Below are 18,333 nucleotides of genomic sequence, written 5' to 3' on the forward strand. Positions count from 1 at the left end.
AGTCGGAAAGATTCACAGCAGAAGGGAAAGGCTACCCTCTCCAGTATTGCTGGGCTTCCCTTGTGGCTCAGCTGGTAAAGAATCCACCTGCAATGCAGGAGACCTGGGAGGATCCCCTGGAGAAGGGAAAGGTTACCCACTCCAGTATTCTGGCCTGAATTCCATGGACTGTAGAGTCCATGGGGTCGCAAAGAGTCAGACACAACTAAGTGACTTTCACTTTCACTTTAAAATAAGCAAGTTCAGCTCAGTCATGTCCGACTCTTTGTGACCCCATGGACTGCAGCGCACCAGGCTTCCCTGTCCATCACCAACTCCCGGAGCTTGCTCAAACTCATGTCCATAGAGCCGGTGATGCCATCACACCATCTCATCCTCTGCCGTCCCCTTCTCCTCCTGCCTTCAATCTTTTCCAGCATCAGGGTCTTTTCCAATGAATTGGCTCTTTGCATCAGGTGGCCAAAGTATTGGAGTTTCAGCTTCAGCATCAGTCCTTCTAACAAATATTCAGGGTTGATTTCCTTTAGGATTGACTGGTTTGACCTCCTTGCAGTCCAAGGGACTCTTAAGAGTCTTCTCCAACACCACAGTTTGAAAGCATCAATTCTTTGGCGCTCAGCTTTCTTTATGGTCCAACTCTCATGTCCATACATGACTATTGAAATAACAATAGCTTTGTCTATACAAACCTTTGTCGGTAAAGTATTGTCTCTGCTTTTCAATATGCCATCTAGGGGGAGGTCAAAGCTTTTCTTCCAAGGAGCAAGCGTCTTTTAATTTCATGACTGCATTCACCATCTTCAGTGATATTAGGGCCCAAGAAAATAAAGCTCTCACTGTTTCCATTGTTTCCCCATCTATTTGCCATGAAGTGATGAGACTGGATGCCATGATCTTAATTTTTTGGATGTTGAGTTTTAAGCCCACTTTTTCACTCTCCTCTTTCACTTTCATCAAAAGGCTCTTTAGTTCCTCTTCACCTTCTGCCATAACGGTAATGTCAGCTGCATATCTGAGGTTGTTGACATTTCTCCCTGCAGTCTTGATTCCAGCTTATGCTTCATCCAGCCCAGCATTTCACATGATGTACTCTGCATATAAATTAAACAGGCAGGGTGACAATATACAACCTTGACATACTCCTTTCCCTACAAATTTGGAACCAGTTTGTTGTTCCATGTACCTATCTGTTGCTTCTTGACCTGCATACAGATTTCTCAGGAGGCAGGTCAGGTGGTCTGGTATTCCTATCGCTTGAAGAATTTTCCACAGTTGTGATCTGCACTGTTAAAGGCTTTGGCATAGTCAATGAAGCAGAAGTAAATGTTTTTCTGCAATTCTCTTGCTTTTTCTATGATCCAACAGATGTTGGCAATTTGATCTCTGGTTCCTCTGCCTTTTCTAAAACCAGCTTGAACATCTGGAAGCTCTGGGATCATGTACTGTCGAAGCCTGGCTTGGAGAATTTTTGAGCATTACTTTGCTAGCGTGTGAGATGAGTGCAATTGTGCAGTAGTTTGAGCATTCTTTGGCATTGCCTTTCTTTGGGATTGGAATGAAAACTGACCTTTTCCAGTCCTGTGGCCACTGCTGAGTTTTCCAAATTTGCTGGCATATTGGATGCAACATTTTAACAGCATCATTTTTTAGGATTTGAAATAGGTCAGCTGGAATTCCATCACCTCCACCAGGTTTGTTCGTAGTGATGCTTCCTAAGGCCCACTTGACCTCACATTCCAGGATGTCTGGCTCTAGGTAAGTGATCACACCATCGTGGTTATCTGGATCATGAAGATCTTTTTTGTATAGTTCTTCTGTGTATTCTTTCCACCTCTTCTTAATATCTTCTGCTTCTGTTAGGTCCACACCATTTTTGTCCTTTATTGTGCCCATCTTTGCATGAAATGTTCCCTTGGTATCTCTAATTTTCTTGAAGAGATCTCTAGTCTTTCTCATTTTATTGTTTTCCTCTATTTTTTTCCATCTATCACTGAGGAAGCCTTTCTTATCTCTCCCTGCTATTCTTTGGAACTCTGCATTCAAATGGGTATATCTTTCCCTTCCTCCTTTGCCTTTAGCTTCTCTTCTTAATTATTTGTAAGGCCTCCTCAGACAACCATTTTTCCTTTCTGCATTTCTTCTTCTTGGGGATGATCTTGATCACTGCCTCCTGTACAATGTTATGAACCTCCATCCATAGTGCTTCAGGCACTCTCTCTATCACACCTAATCCCTTGAATCTATTTGTCATTTCCACTGTATAATTCTAAGGGATTTGATTTAGGTCACACCTGAATGGTTTAGTGGTTTTCCCTACTTTCTTCAATTTAAGTCTGAATTTGGCAATAAAAATTTGGCTTCATGATCTGAGCCACTGTCAGCTCTTATTTTTGCTGACTGTATAGAGCTTCTCCATCTTCAGCTACAAAGAAACCAATCTGATTTCAGTACTGACCGTCTGGTGAGGTCCATGTGTAGGGTCATCTCTTATATTGTTGGAAGAGAGTGCTTACTTTTGCCAGTACGTTCTCTTGGCAAAACTCTGTTAGCCTTTGCTCTGCTTCATTTTGTACTCCAAGGCCAAACTTACCTGTTACTCCAGGTATCTCTTGACTTTCTACTTTTGCATTCCAATCCCCTGTGATGAAAAGGACACCTTTTTCTGGTGTTCATTCTAGAAGGTCTTTTAGGTCTTCATAGAACTGTTCAACTTCAGCTTCTTCAGCATTACTGGTTGGGGCATAGCCTTGGATTACTGTGATATTGAATGGTTTGCCTTGGAAACAAGCAGAGATCCTTCTGTCATTTTTGAGATTGCATCCAAGTACTGCATTTCTGACTCTTTTCTTGACTATGAGGACTATTCCATTTCTTCTAAGGGATTCTTGCCCACAGTAATTCTAGTCCATTTTAGTTCACTGATTCTTAAAGTGTTGATGTTCACTCTTGCCATCTTCTGTTTGACCACTTCCAATTTACCTTGATTCATGGACCTCACATTCCTGGTTCCTATGCAACATTGCTCTTTACAGCATCAGACTCTACTTCCATCACCAGTCACATCCACAACTGGTTGTTTTCACTTTAGCTCAGTCTCTTCATTCTTTCTGGAGCTATCTCTCCACTGATCTCCAGTAGCATGTTGGGCACCTACTGACCTGGGGAGTTCATCTTTCAGTGTCATACCTTTTTGCCTTTTCATATTCTTCATGGGGTTCTCAAGGCAAGAATACTGAGGCGGTTTGCCATTCCCTTCTTCAGTAGACCACATTTTGTCAGAACTCTCCACCATGACCTGCCCATCTTGGGTGGCCCTACATGGCATGGCTCATAGTTTCATTGAGTTAGACAAGGCTGTGATCTAAGTGATCAGTTTGGTTAGTTTTCTGTAATTCTGTAAATAAACAAGGAATGTTTAAACAAATGGTGGTTTGGCCATATCTGGGAATACTGTATAGCAGTGTAAAAAAGAGGAGAAGGAAGAATTCCAAGATTAATAGGGAACATTTTTTATTAGTATTACTGAAGTATTTCAATAATACTGTTGGTTAATGAGCAATTAAACTAACTCAGAAATTAAAAAAAAAAAAAACAAATTTATTTGAACTGTTACCAAATATGAAACCTGGAGAGAGGTGGGGAAGCACCTTTCTCACTCCCTCATGCAGAGGGTACATCCTCAATATAGAAACAGAGGCCCAGAGAAATTAAACTGTCTTGGCCTGTCAAGGTATTATTTATCAGAATGTGGATTAAGATCCAAGTCTGTTTATTCCTGTTCATGCATCATTAATAAAGTCAATATGTTACTTCCCAAAATAAATAATAAAAAGTTCGTATAGGAAAGGAAGCAATTAACAAAATGAAAAGAGCAACCTATGGAATGGGATAAAATAGCTATAAACTATATATCTGATAAGAGGTTAATATTCAAAATATACGGGCTTCCCAGGTGGCGCAGAGGTAAAGAATCTGCCTGCTATGGCAGGAGAGGCAAGAGATGCGGGTTCGATCCTTGGGTTAGGAAGAGCCCCTGGAGAAGGAAATGGCAACCCACTCCAGTATTCTTGCCTTGAAAATTCCATGGACAGAGGAGCCTGGTGGTCTATAAAGTCCACAGGATCACAGAGAACTGGACATGACCGAGTGACTGCATGCATCCATACTTTCAAAATATATAAGGAATTCATATAACTCAGTAACAAAAAATAATACAGAGCAAAACAATTAGTTTTTAAAAAAATAAGCAAAGGGCTTGAATAGACATTTTTCCAAAGAAGACACGCAAATGATCAGCAGGCATGTGAAATTGCTCCCGCCATCACTAACCTTTGGGAAATGCAAATCAAAACCACAATGAGACATCGCCTCACAGATGTTAAGAAAGAAAGAGACAGCAAGGCTTGACGAGGATACGGAGAAACTGGAACTCGAGTGCACTGTTGGTGGGAATGTGAATTGGTGCAGCCACGATCCTCTGTCCACGGGATTTTCCAGGCCAGGATACTCCAGTGGGCCACCACTTCCTCCAGGGGGATCTTCCTCACTCAGGGATCAAACACGCAGCTCTTGCATCTCCTGCACTGGCACGTGGATTCTTTACCACTGAGCCACCTGAGAAGTCCTACGGAAAACCGTTTGGAGTTTCAATAAGTTAAAACTATTACTACAGTATGATCCAGCAATTTCAACTCTGGATATATATTCAAAGGAAGTGAAATCAGGATCTCAAAGAGATATATGTACTATTATTCACAGCAACCAAAATATAGAGACAACCCATGTGTCTGTCAGTGTATGAGGGGATTAAAAAATGTGGTACATATCTACAATAAAACATCATTCATCCATAAAAAAGAGGCTTCCCTGGTGGCTCAGATGGCGAAGAATTTGCCTGTAATGCGGGAGACACAGGTTCGATCCCTGGGTTGGGAAGATTCCCTGGAGAAGGACATGGCAACCCACTCCAATATTCTTGCCTAGAGAATCCTTTGGACAGAGGAGCCTGGTGGGTTACAGTCCATGGGGTACAAAGAGTTGGACACGACTGAAGCAACTTAGCACAGCACATATGAAAAAGAACACCTGCCATTTGGAGCAACAAATGAATGAACCTGGAGGACAATATGTTAAGTGAAATAACCACAGAAAGACAAATACCATATGATCTCGCTTACATGTGAAATCTAAAGCCGAAATGATAGAATCAGAGAGTTGACAGGTTGTCACCAGGGCTTGGGGGATGGGAGAAATGGGGGGATGTTGGTCAAAGCATACAAGCTTTCAGTTACACGGTGAAGAAGTTCTGGGGATCTAATGTATAGCATGGGGACTACAGTTAACGATAATATCCTGAAGGACTTCCATGGTGGTCTAGTGGTTAAGAATCTGCCTGCTGATGCAGGGGACACAGGTTCGACCCCTGGTCTGGGAAGATCCCACATAATTCAGGGCAGCTAAGCTCATGTGCTACAATCACTGAGTCTGCATACCACAACCACTGAGTCCCTCTTTTTGAGGGCCCGTGCTTCTCAAAAAGAGAAGCCACCATAGTGACAGGCCTGTGCGCTGCAACAGAGAAAAGCCCCTGCTCACAGCAACTAGAGAAAGCCTGTGCACACAGTGAAGACTCAGCACAGTCAAAAATAGATAAATAGAAATTGTAAAAAGTAATATACTGCAAGCTTGACATTTGCTAAAAGAAAAGACCTTAAATGGTCTCACCACACCAAAGGGAAAAGATGGTGAGGTGATAGATATGTTAATTAAATTGATTTTGGAAATCATTTCACAATTGTGGTTCAGTTGCTCAGTCATGTCCGACACTTTGTGAGGCAGACTGCACCAAGCCAGGTTCCCTGTCCTTCAGTATCTCCCAGAGTTCACTCAAATTCATATCCATTGAGTCAATCAATATATTTCACAATATATACAATATATTCAATCATCACATTGCACACTTTCAAAATATACAATTTTTACTTTTAATTTTACCTTAATAAAGCTGGAAAAAAATAAAAGTAAAAAATAGCCCAAATAAGATGACAAAAAAGACAATAATAATGGAACATGGCAAAATTGTTATGGTGGTAAGGTCAAGGGCAGAAGAAGACCAGCCAATACAGAGAGTGGAAGACACCCAGAGTAGGATGAGGTGGTACCGCAGCCAAGCCTTAAAGGATGAAGAGCGACCCAGGGAGAGAAGAGGAGAAATTCAGGCAAAGATGGGCAGTCTGCTAAAGGTGTGGAAGGCTGTGCTCTGCGCTGCCTGGAACTGCCACTTTTCTAGAGTAGGAAGAGTATTAAAGAGCAGAGGGACAGCCTCAGAGGGCTTACAAACAATAAATGCTAGAGAGAGTGCGGACAGAAGGGGAGCCCCCTACACTGGGGGTGGGAATGTAAAATGCTCTGGAAAACAGTTCGGAGATCCCTTTAAAAACTAACAATAGAGCCACTGTGTGACCCAGCAACCCCACTCCTGGGCATGCCTCCAGAAAACTGTAATTGAGAAAGGTACACGCACCCCTATCTTCACAGCAGCTCTAACTCACAGTAGCCAAGACATGGAAATGGCCATTGACAGCTGAATGGACAAAGGGTAAATGTACATGTGGTCCATGTACACAGCGGAATACTACTCAGCCATAAAAAGAGCGAAAGAATGCCACTTGTAGAAACATAGATGGACCTAGAGATTATCCCACTAAGTGAAGTATGTCAGACACAGAAAGACAAATACATTATATCACATATATGTAGAAAAAACGATACAAATGAACTTACTTATGAAACAGACTCACAGACATAAAAAGCAACCTTAGGGTTACCCATGGGGAAAGGTGGACAGAGGTAAATTAGGAGTTTGGGATTAAAATATACATGTTACCATATATAACATAGATAACCAACAAGGACCTACTGTATAGCACAGGGAATCATACTCAATATCTTGTAATAGCCTATAATGGTTAAGAATTTACAATGTTGTATTCGTTTCAGATGTACAGCAAAGTGGTTCAGTTTTATATATTTTATATATATATATATTTACATATATAAGGGCTTCTCTGGTGGCTCAGTGGGTAAAGAGTCTGCCTGCAATGCGGGAGAGCCGTGTTCGATCCCTGGCTTGGGAAGATCCCCTGGAGAAGAAAATGGCAACCCACTCCAGTATTCTTGCCTGGAGAATTCCATGAACAGAGGAGCCTGGTTGGCATACAGTCCATGGGGTCACAAAGAGCTGGATGCAACTGAGTGACTCACACACACACATATATAAAATCATATTATATATGTATATGTTATAGCAATATATTTTATATATTAAAATATATTTATATATAATGTATATTATAATATAATATGTATGTTTATATATATCCATTCATATTTAAAACTGAACCACTTTGCTGTACACCTGAAACGAATACAACATTGTAAATCAACTATATTTCAATAAAATTTGAAAAAATACATAAAAAGCAAAATAATTAAAGGGTGGAGGGAGATGAGCCGATGAGCCTAGACAGCTCTGGGAGGGGGCAGGGGAGCGGCTTTAGCCTGCAGGCGGTAGGAAATCCGGGTGCAGTTCTGGGGACAGAAGCGCTCCGCTCGGGGCGTGTGTCTGAAAGCAAGCTCTTGCATAAAGCGGGTGCGGTATGGTTTTGGGCTCCGCCGTCTTGGTGTAGAGGGATCACCAGTGCTTGCCTAATAGAACGCCGCGCGACGCACTGTCGTCTGAGTCCTCGCCTCCCGTCTGTGCAAAGAGGGGGTTGAGTGACTTCTCGTCAGTCCAACGCGGTGAACGACGGCGGGTTGCCAGCTCTGTGCCCTGAACCAAGCCCTGGAGACGCCACCTGGGAGATGGAGGTCTACGGGCCTGTGAGGCTTGGGGCAGAGCGGGGCTGAGCCCCGGGCTGTGACCACAGGGTCCCGCCCCGGCAGAGCCCAGCCAGGCCCGGACCCGCCCCCCCTCCCCGCCTCTCCCCACCCTCTGCCTTGCGGGGCCCTCCTCACACCTCACTGCCTCCTGGGCTCGGGGCCAACAGGGATGCTGGGGGCGCGGCTGCTGAAGGCCTGGGACCGGGCACAGCAGGCCGACGGCCGGCGGAAGGAGACAGACACATGTTCTCCGATGGAATTCGCTCCGGCGTGAAGACCAAAGAAGAACACTGTCGTGGCGGCGGTTCAAATCAACAAGCGGGGTGAAAATGGAGAAGGAGGCGAGGCACCAGCAGGCTCAGGCTATAAAAATACTGCCTCCCTGCCCGGCTGATCAAGTGGGACTTTGGGGATGCCAAGCATCCCACGAGTAAACAAATACAAGGCCTCCTACCCGTGTAACAGGATAAGATGGAAAACACATACAATGATGAAACCGTATTTAAAAGGCGCAAGTCAAAACAAATAAATTAACTGAGTATGTGATGAAACAATTACAGCGGTACCCACTGCCCTGGTCCCAACCCTCCCTCACCCCCCCACCCCAACCCAATTCTAACTAGAGGTCCTCCTTCTGGCTGGAAACCTGGGGTTTTGGCAAAATTTTAAATGGCTTCAGAGTACAGTGTGTGCCTTTGGACCCGACCCGGCTGGCTTTACTGTGTGCTGGGGCTCCATTAGCGGGGATGGACGACTGGCGGGCTCCCCGAGTCCAGCATCCTGTCTGCTCCCATATACAGACTAGGGACGGCTCTGCCTGTGCCTGCCGCCGCAGCCCACCAGCCTGGCTGGGGCCACGCCCTCTGAAAATGGGGGGCTTGTGGGACTTGCTGGGTAGGGGGGCTGTGCTCCCCCAGGTTGACCTCTGCCCGGCCTTTTCAAAAACTGCCCCCTTTCCCACCTCTTCTCCACGCCCCCTCAGCCTTACCCTACCTTTCAAGGAGATCCCCTTGATTTGTACTTTAGGGTAGGAAACCCTAATGTCACTGCCCCAGTCCCTAACGGGCTCTGCTCACTTCAAGATGAATGCCACCTCCTCTGGGAAACCCTGGGGCTTCCCAGGTGGCACTGTGGTAGAGTCCACCTGCTGGATGCAGGAGAAACCATGGGAAACCGGGGTGGGCAAAGTAATGCCCACCCCCACCCCCACCCCCAAAGATGTCTACCTCTTAATCTAGGGAACCTGTGAATATGTCAGTTACATGTCAAAGGAATGGACTAAGGATGGACAGTTCCCATGGAGATGGGGTTAAGGATGCTACTCAGTTGACCTTAAAATAGAAAGATGATCTTGAGTTCTCCAAGTTTGAACTCAGTGTCATCGTTTGCACCTTTTTTTCTTTTTTTTTTTTTCCCTCATGTTTTATCACTCAATTCTGTCCAACTCTTTGCAACCCTGTAGCCTGCCGGACTCCTCCATCCATGGAATTTCCCAGGCAAGAATACTGGAGTGGGTTGTCATTTCCTGCTCCAGGGGAATCTTTCCAACCCAGGGATCAAACCCATCTCTCCTGTTTCTTTTGCATTGGCAGGCAGATTCTTTACCCACTAAGCCACTGGGGAAGCCCAGAGTGTCATCACAGGGGTCCTTAAGAATGTGAACAAGGCCAGCAGGAGAGGTGGTCTGGACAAGACCCAGCCGCTGTTACTGGCTCTGAAGATGGAGGAAAGGGTCGCAAACTGAGAAGCGCATGTGGCTTCCAGAAGCTGGAAATGGAAATGGACTCTCCCTGGAACCTCCAAAAGAAACACAGCCCTCCCGATATCTTGATTTTAGCCTGGGAGACCTGTCTCAGAACTTCAACCTCCAGAACCGTAAGAGAAGGCATCTGTGTTGTGAGCCTCCAAGAGCACGGCGACTTATTAATTGAGGCCATAGGAAACTCATGCAAAAGAAAGCCTTCCCACCTGCTCCTCCAGGAAGAGGTGGACAGTGCCCCCACGGGTCCCCAAAATCCAGGGCAGGTTTCTTGATGCTACTATGTTGACTTGGGACATTCAAAAGACAGCTTTCAAGTCATGTCTGGGTAGAGTAAGATCAGTCCTCACCTTCGCCCTTCTGTGCCTGTTCTGTCCTTGACCCCCACACACCTCAGGGCTCCTGTTCACAGAGAAGGCTCAGCTGTCTCTGCCATCTGAAACTGATCCTGAAGACAGATATTATGAAGCCTAAAGGCGCCGAAGTGTCAAGCCCTTTCTGCAGGCAGAAAGCCACGCAGACTTGGGCTAGGCTGGGGGTCCTGCAGGGGGCCGCTTGGCCCATAGGGTGAGGAAACAGCTGTGGCCTGAGCATCCTGCTTGGAGCACAGCCCTCTTGTGGCACCTACGTTACCCTCGGGACCTGGGTTGGTCCCAGCGTCTCCCTGAGGACAGTGTGGGTGGCTGGTGGAGCCCTGTGTCCCCAGAGCTGAAGGCTCTGTGCTGAGTAATGAATGAAGACACGAAGCCATAAAAAAATCAGCAAAAACCAGAAGATGGTTTCAGAAGACATGCTTGCGGTTCACTGCATTGCATTTTCCTTGTGGGGGACCACTTCCAAGCTGGCCCATCTCCCATCCACGGGTGCTCCAAAAGGCATCACCATTTCACACTTGCTTCCCCTCTCCTGGGCTGGCTCCTGCACCCCCAGTTGGGGTTCACTGCCCCCTCACCTGCTCCTTGGCACCCCAGGCATATCCTCAGCACGCTGGCTCCCAGGGCTGTCCACCCCTTGTCCCAGTCTTCCATGTCCTCAAATCCAGCTCTAAAGGAGGAGCCCATGAAGGCTTCCCATGTGGGGCTCCTCAAGGCAGGGAGGGGTGCAAGGTGCAGGCGCGTGTTGGGCCGACGGGCTCGGGAAATGTGCCAGTGCCGATGTTCCTTTCGCATTGTCTGTCCTCATTTCCTCTGCCCTTCCCCCAGAGTTTGGTTTTTGTTGCATCAATGAAAAGAGCATGTGCTCTCAGCCTACTTCTCTCGTGGTGCTCACTGCTGTGTCCTTGGAGCCTGGTTGGAGCTCAGAGTGGACACCACATCCCCGGGAATCTGAGGTGGGGAAAGAAGACAGAATGCAGGGGCCCTCTGTGCTGCCCTGTGGAGGGTCCCTGAGCTGCCCTGCCTGCCCACAGGGATGGGCGGCCCACTGGGAGGCAGAGAGGATGGAGGTCTAAGTGCAGGCAGGACCTAGACACCCTCCTCCTGTGTGTCTCACAGGAAGCATCAGAGCCTCTCTCCCACCGTGAGATGAGTCACTCCGTGTCCAGGGTGGGCAGGGGCCGAACAGACTCCCGAACTGGCCATGAAAAGCACCCTGAAGATCCAGTTGCTTGAGATCAACGTCGGGTCAATAATTACAAGAACGGAAGCATGGTTTGTTCCAGCCCCTTCCCTGGGCCTCACCATCTGTTGCAGGCTCACCAGCCGCAGCTCTCAAGCTGGTGGCCACTTCCGGCAGGAGGCACGAGCCGCAGGGATGAGCCCACTCTGACTGCAATTCCAGCTTCATGTTAATTCACGCGATAGCCGCCCACGGCCTCCCTGCCTGACCCCCTCCCCTGGAGGCAATCAGGCTAGATCGTTCAGCTCCACACCCAGACCACACAGCGCAAAGCAGAGAGAAATGCCACCCCACTCCAGGCCACTGCTGCCCCCAGCTCCTGAAAAGTCAGACGGGCAAGGCAGGTGAAAGGCAGGATACAGGGATTCCTCCCAAGGAGCCAAGGAACTTTCTGGCCCTGGTGATTCTCCAAGACCAACCAGACTGGGCACTCAGAAGGATGGACATAAGCCATCTCTAACAAAGGGGTGTGAGCTGTCCACGAGGACCCAGGACAGCTTCTCTAAGCAGGGAAGGCAAGCCAGAGAGATGTGAGAGTGTGCCCTAAACACTGCGTGAGTGACTGGCGACTTTTATCCAGAAGCTTCCACAGGAAGCAGCACACAGTGGTGAAGGTGAAGATGGGGAGAAGGCCATCGCCAAGCGCAGGCAGAATAAAACCCAAACCCACATTGCCTTGCTACTAAAAAAAAATTTATTGAATTATACTTGAACTGCAGGCAATTGTACTAAGTCACTTCAGTCGTGTCTGGCTCTTTGCAACCCTATGGACTGTAGCCCACCAGTCTCCTCTGTCCTTGGGATTCTCCAGGCAAGAATACTGGAGGGGGTTGCCGTGCCCTCCTCCAGGGGATCTTCCTGACCCAGGAATGGAACCTGAGTCTTTTCCATCTCCTGCATTGGCAGGCGGGTTCTTTACCACTAGTGCCACCTTGCAATATTATATTTGTTTCAGGTAAACAGCATAGTAAACAGGTGAACAGCATAATCGATATTTTATCGATTACACTTCACATAGAGTTATTATAAGATATTGGCTATATACCTTGTACCATACAATATATCCCTGTGCCTTCTTTATTTTATGCCGAGTAGTTTGTACCGCTTAATCTTAACATCTTCTTCATCCATTCATCTGTTGATAGACACTGAGTGTGCTTCCGTATCCTGGCTCCTGCAAATGATGACGCTATGAACACTGGGGTTCCTATATCTTTTCGAATTAGTGCTTCTGTTTAGCTCAGATACATCCAGAAGTGGAATCACTGAATGTCATGGTAGTTCTGTTTTAACTTTTTTGAGGCACCTCCCTACTGTTTTCCATGTTGACCGCTGCGCCAGTTCATACTCACACCAACAGCATGCTGCTGCTGCTGCTGCTGCGTCGCTTCAGTCGTGTCCGACTCTGTGCGACCCCATAGACGGCAGCCCACCAGGCTCCCCCGTCCCTGAGATTCTCCAGGCAAGAACACTGGAGTGGGTTGCCATTTCCTTCTCCAATGCATGAAAGTGAACAGTGAAAGTGAAGTCGCTCAGTCGTGTCCGACTCTGTGCAACCCCATGGACTGCAGCCTACCAGGCTCCTCCGTCCATGGGATTCTCCAGGCAAAAGTACTGGAGTGGGGCGTCATCGCCTTCTCCGAACAGCATGCTAGAGCTCCTTGTTTTCCACATTCTTGCCAGCACTTTTCACTTGTTACGTTTTTGATGATAGCCTTTCTGACGCGCAGGATGTGATTTTTCAGGGTGGTTTTGCCTGGCACTTCCCTGATGACTGACGATGTTGAGAATCTTTTTATGTGCCCGTTGGCCATCTGTATGTCTTCTTTGGAAAAATGTCTGTTCAGGTCCTCTGCCTATTTTTTAACTGGGCTGTTTGTGTGTTTGTTTTTGTTTTTGATATTGAGTGTTATGAGCTGTTTGTATATTCTGGAAATTAGCCCTTGTCAGTGGCACTGTTTGCAAATATTTTCTCCCGATTTGTAGGTAGTCCTATCATTTTGTTGATGATTTCCTTTGCTCTACTAATGCTTTTGAGTTTTATTAGGTCCTATTTGTTACCCATGTTTGAGGAGACAGATCAAAAAAAAAAAAAATCCTGCTAAGACCTGTGTCAAAGAGTGTACTGTCTATGTTTTCCTCAAGTAGTTTTACGGTTTGCAGTCTTACTTTTAGGTCTTTAATCCATTTTGAGTTTATTTTTGTAGATGAGATGAGACAATGTTCTAATTTCATTCCTGTACATGTAGCTATCCAGGTTTCCCAGCGCCACTTATTGAAGAGGCTGTCTTTTCCCCCACTGTATATTACTGCCTCCTTTGATATAGATTAATTAACTATATGTGCCTTGGTTTATTTAGGGGTTCCCTATTCTGCTCCATTGACCTATGCATCTAGTTCTTTGTGCTAATACTATATATATATATATATATATATATATATATATATAATTACTGTAGCTTTGCAGTATAGTCTGAAGTCAGGGACCATGATACCTCTGGCTTTGTTCTATTTTCACAAGATTGCTTTGGCTCTTTGGGGCCTTTCATGTTTCCCTGCAAATTTTAGGAATATTTGTTCTAGTTTTTCAAGAAATGTCACGGGTATTTTGATAGGGATTGTATTAAATCTGTAGATTGCTTTGGACATTTCAATAATATTAATTCTTTCATTCCATAAACATGGGATATCTTTCCATTTATTTGTATCATCTTCAATTTCCTTCATTAATGTTTTACAGTTTTCAGAGTATAGGTCTTTTATCTCTTTGGTTACATTTATCCCTAGGTATTTTATTCTTCTTGATGCAATTATAAATGGAATTATTTTCTTATTTTCTCTTTTTGATAGTTCATTGTTAGTATATAGAAAACAAACAGATTTCTGTATATTAACCTTGTATCCTACAATTTTGCTGATTTCACTTACTAGTTCTAACAGTTTCTTTCGTGGTGACTTTGGGGTTCTCTATATATAGTATCAATCTGATTTCGGTGTTGACCATCTGGTGATGTCCATGTACAGAGTGTTCTCTTGTGTTGTTGGAAGAGGGTGTTTGTTACGACCAGTGCATTTTCTTGACAGAACTCTATTAGTCTTTGCCCTGCTTCATTCCGTATTCCAAGGCCAAATTTGCCTGTTACTCCAGGTGTTTCTTGACTTCCTACTTTTGCATTCCAGTCCCCTATAATGAAAAGGACATCTTTTTTGGCTGTTAGTTCTAAAAGGTCTTGTAGGTCTTCATATAACTGTTCAACTTCAGCTTCTTCAGTGTTACTGGTTGGGGCATAGACTTGGATTACTGTGATATTGAATGGTTTGCCTTGGAAACGAACAGAGATCATTCTGTTGTTTTTGAGATTGCATCCAAGTACTGCATTTCGGACTCTTTTGTTGACCATGATGGCCACTCCATTTCTTCTGAGGGATTCCTGCCCACAGTAGTAGATATAATGGTTATCTGAGTTAAATTCACCCATTCCAGTCCATTTCAGTTCACTGATTCCTAGAATGTCGACATTCACTCTTGCCATCTCTTGTTTGACCACTTCCAATTTGCCTTGACATTCCAGGTTCCTATGCAATATTGCTCTTTACAGCATCGGACCTTGCTTCTATCACCAGTCACATCCACAGCTGGGTATTGTTTTTGCTTTGGCTCCATCCCTTCATTCTTTCTGGAGTTATTTCTCCACTGATCTCCAGTAGCATTTTGGGCACCTACTGACCCGGGGAGTTTCTCTTTCAGTATCCTATCATTTTGCCTAAAGATGGAGAAGCTCTATACAGTAAGCAAAAACAAGATCAGGAGCTGACTGTGGCTCAGACCATGAACTCCTTACTGCCAAATTCAGACTTAAATTGAAGAAAGTAGAGAAAACCACTAGACCATTCAGGTATGACCTAAATCAAATCCCTTATGATTATACAGTGGAAGTGAGAAATAGATTTAAGGGCCTAGATCTGATAAATAGAGTGTCTGATGAACTATGGAATGAGGTTCGTGACATTGTACAGGAGACAGGGATCAAGACCATTCCCATAGAAAAGAAATGCAAAAAAGCAAAATGGCTGTCTGGGGAGGCCTTACAAATAGCTGTGAAAAGAAGAGAAGAGAAAAGCAAAGGAGAAAAGGAAAGATATAAACATCTGAATGCAGAGTTCCAAAGAATAGCAAGAAGAGATAAGAAAGCCTTCTTCAGCGATCAATGCAAAGAAATAGAGGAAAACAACAGAATGGGAAAGACTACAGATCTCTTCAAAAAAATCAGAGATACCAAAGGAACATTTCATGCAAAGATGAGCTCGATAAAGGACAGAAATGGTATGGACATATCAGAAGCAGAAGATATTCAGAAAAGATGGCAAGAATACACAGAAGAATTGTACAAAAAAAGATCTTCACGACCCAGATAATCACAATGGTGTGATCACTGACCTAGAGCCAGACATCCTGGAATGTGAAGTCAAGTGGGCCTTAGAAAGCATCACTATGAACAAAGCTAGTGGAGGTGATGGAATTCCAGTTGAGCTATTCCAAATCCTGAAAGATGATGCTGTGAAAGTGCTACACTCTGCTACACTCAATATGCCAGCAAATTTGGAAAACTCAGCAGTGGCCACAGGACTGGAAAAGGTCAGTTTTCATTCCAACCCCAAAGAAAGGCAATGCCAAAGAATGCTCAAACTACCGCACAATTGCACTCATCTCACACGCTAGTAAAGCAATGCTCAAAATTCTCCAAGCCGGGCTTCAGCAATATGTGAACCGTGAACTTCCTGATGTTCAAGCTGGTTTTAGAAAAGGCAGAGGAACCAGAGATCAAATTGCCAACATCCGCTGGATCATGGAAAAAGCAAGAGAGTTCCAGAAAAACATCTATTTCTGCTTTATTGACTATGCCAAAGCCTTTGACTATGTGGATCACAATAAACTGTGGAAAATTCTGAAAGAGATGGAAATACCAGACCACCTGATCTGCCTCTTGAGAAATTTGTATGCAGGTCAGGAAGCAACAGTTAGAACTAGACATGGAACAACAGACTGGTTCCAAATAGGAAAAGGAGTTCGTCAAGGCTGTATATTGTCACCCTGCTTATTTAACTTATATGCAGAGTACATCATGAGAAACGCTGGACTGGAAGAAACACAAACTGGAATCAAGATTGCTGGGAGAAATATCAATAACCTCAGATATGCAGATGACACCACCCTTATGGCAGAAAGTGAAGAGGAACTAAAAAGCCTCTTGATGAAAGTGAAAGTGGAGAGTGAAAAAGTTGGCTTAAAGCTCAACATTCAGAAAACGAAGATCATGGCATCTGGTCCCACCACTTCATGGGAGATAGATGGGGAAACGGTGGAGACAGTGTCAGACTTTATTTTTCTGGGCTCCAAAATCACTGCAGATGTTGACTGCATCCATGAAATTAAAAGACGCTTACTCCTTGGAAGGAAAGTTATGACCAACCTAGACAGCATATTCAAAAGCAGAGACATTACTTTGCCAACAAAGGTTCGTCTAGTCAAGGCTATGGTTTTTCCTGTGATCATGTATGGATGTGAGAGTTGGACTGTGAAGAAGGCTGAGCGCCGAAGAATTGATGCTTTTGAACTGTGGTGTTGGAGAAGACTCTTGAGAGTCCCTTGGACTGCAAGGAGATCCAACCAGTCCATTCTGAAGGAGATCAGCCCTGGGATTTCTTTGGAAGGAATGATGCTGAAGCTGAAACTCCAGTACTTTGGCCACCTTATGCGAAGAGTTGACTCATTGGAAAAGACTCTGATGCTGGGAGGGATTGGGGGCAGGAGGAGAAGGGGATGACAGAGGATGAGATGGCTGGATGGCATCACTGACTTGATGGACATGAGTCTGAGTGAACTCTGGGAGTTGGTGATGGACAGGGAGGCCGGGCGTGCTGCGATTCATGGGGTCACAAAGAGTCGGACACGACTGAGCGACTGATCTGATCTGATATATAGTATCATGTCATCTTCAAATAGTGGCAGTTTTACTACTTCTCTTCCAATTTGGATGCCTTCTATGTCTTTCCTGATGTCTGTGACTAGGATCTCTAATACTATGTTAAATAGAAATGGTAAGAGTGTGCATCTTTGTCTTGCTTCTGATCTTGGAGTTAAAACCATTGAGTATAATGTTAGCTGTAGGTTTGTCATAAATAGCCTTTATTATGTTGAGATATGTTCCATCTATAGTAAGTTGGTTGAGAGGCTTTTTTTTCTTTATCATGAATGGATACTGAGTTTTGTCAATACCCCCTCTGCATCCATTGAGATAATCTTGTCATTTTTATCCTTCATTTTTTTAATGTGGTATATCACATTGGTTGACTTGCATATATTCATCCATCCTTGCATCCCTGGGATAAATCCCACTTGATCATGGTGTATGATCCTTCTTGTAATTGTTGTTGTTTAGTCACTAAGAGTTGTGTCCAACTCTTTGAGACCCCATTGACTGCAGCACACCAGACATCCTTGTCCCTCACTATCTTCCAGAGTTTGCCCAAGTTCATGTCCATTGAATCAATGATGTTATCCAACCATCTCATCCTCTGTCACTCGCTTCTCCTTTTGCCTTCAATCTTTCCCAGCATCATGGTCTTTTCCAATGAATCGGCTGTTTGCATCAGGTGGCCAAAGTATTGGAGCTTCAACTTCAGCATCAGTCCTTCCAATGAGCATTCAGGGTTTATTTCCTTTAGATTGATCCTTCATATGCATGTTGAATTCAGTTTGCTAATATTTTGTTTAGAATTTTTGTAACTATATTCATCAGAGATATTGGCCTATAATTATTTCTTTGATAGTTTATTTGTTTGGTTTCAGTATCAGGTAATGCTAGCCTTGTTAAATGAATTTGAGAGTGTTTCCTTCTCTTCAAATTTTTTGGAATGGCTTGAGAAGGATTAGTATTAACATTTTCTTATATGCTTGGTAGAATTCCCCTGTGAAACCTTGCAGTCCTGGACTTTAGTTTGTTCAGAGTTTTTCAAATTACTGATTCAATTTCCAAACTAGTAATCAAATCTGTTCAGGTTATATATTTCTTCTT

The sequence above is a fragment of the Bubalus kerabau genome, chromosome 19 (assembly GCF_029407905.1).
Source record: "Bubalus kerabau isolate K-KA32 ecotype Philippines breed swamp buffalo chromosome 19, PCC_UOA_SB_1v2, whole genome shotgun sequence".
Lineage (NCBI taxonomy): Eukaryota > Metazoa > Chordata > Mammalia > Artiodactyla > Bovidae > Bubalus > Bubalus kerabau.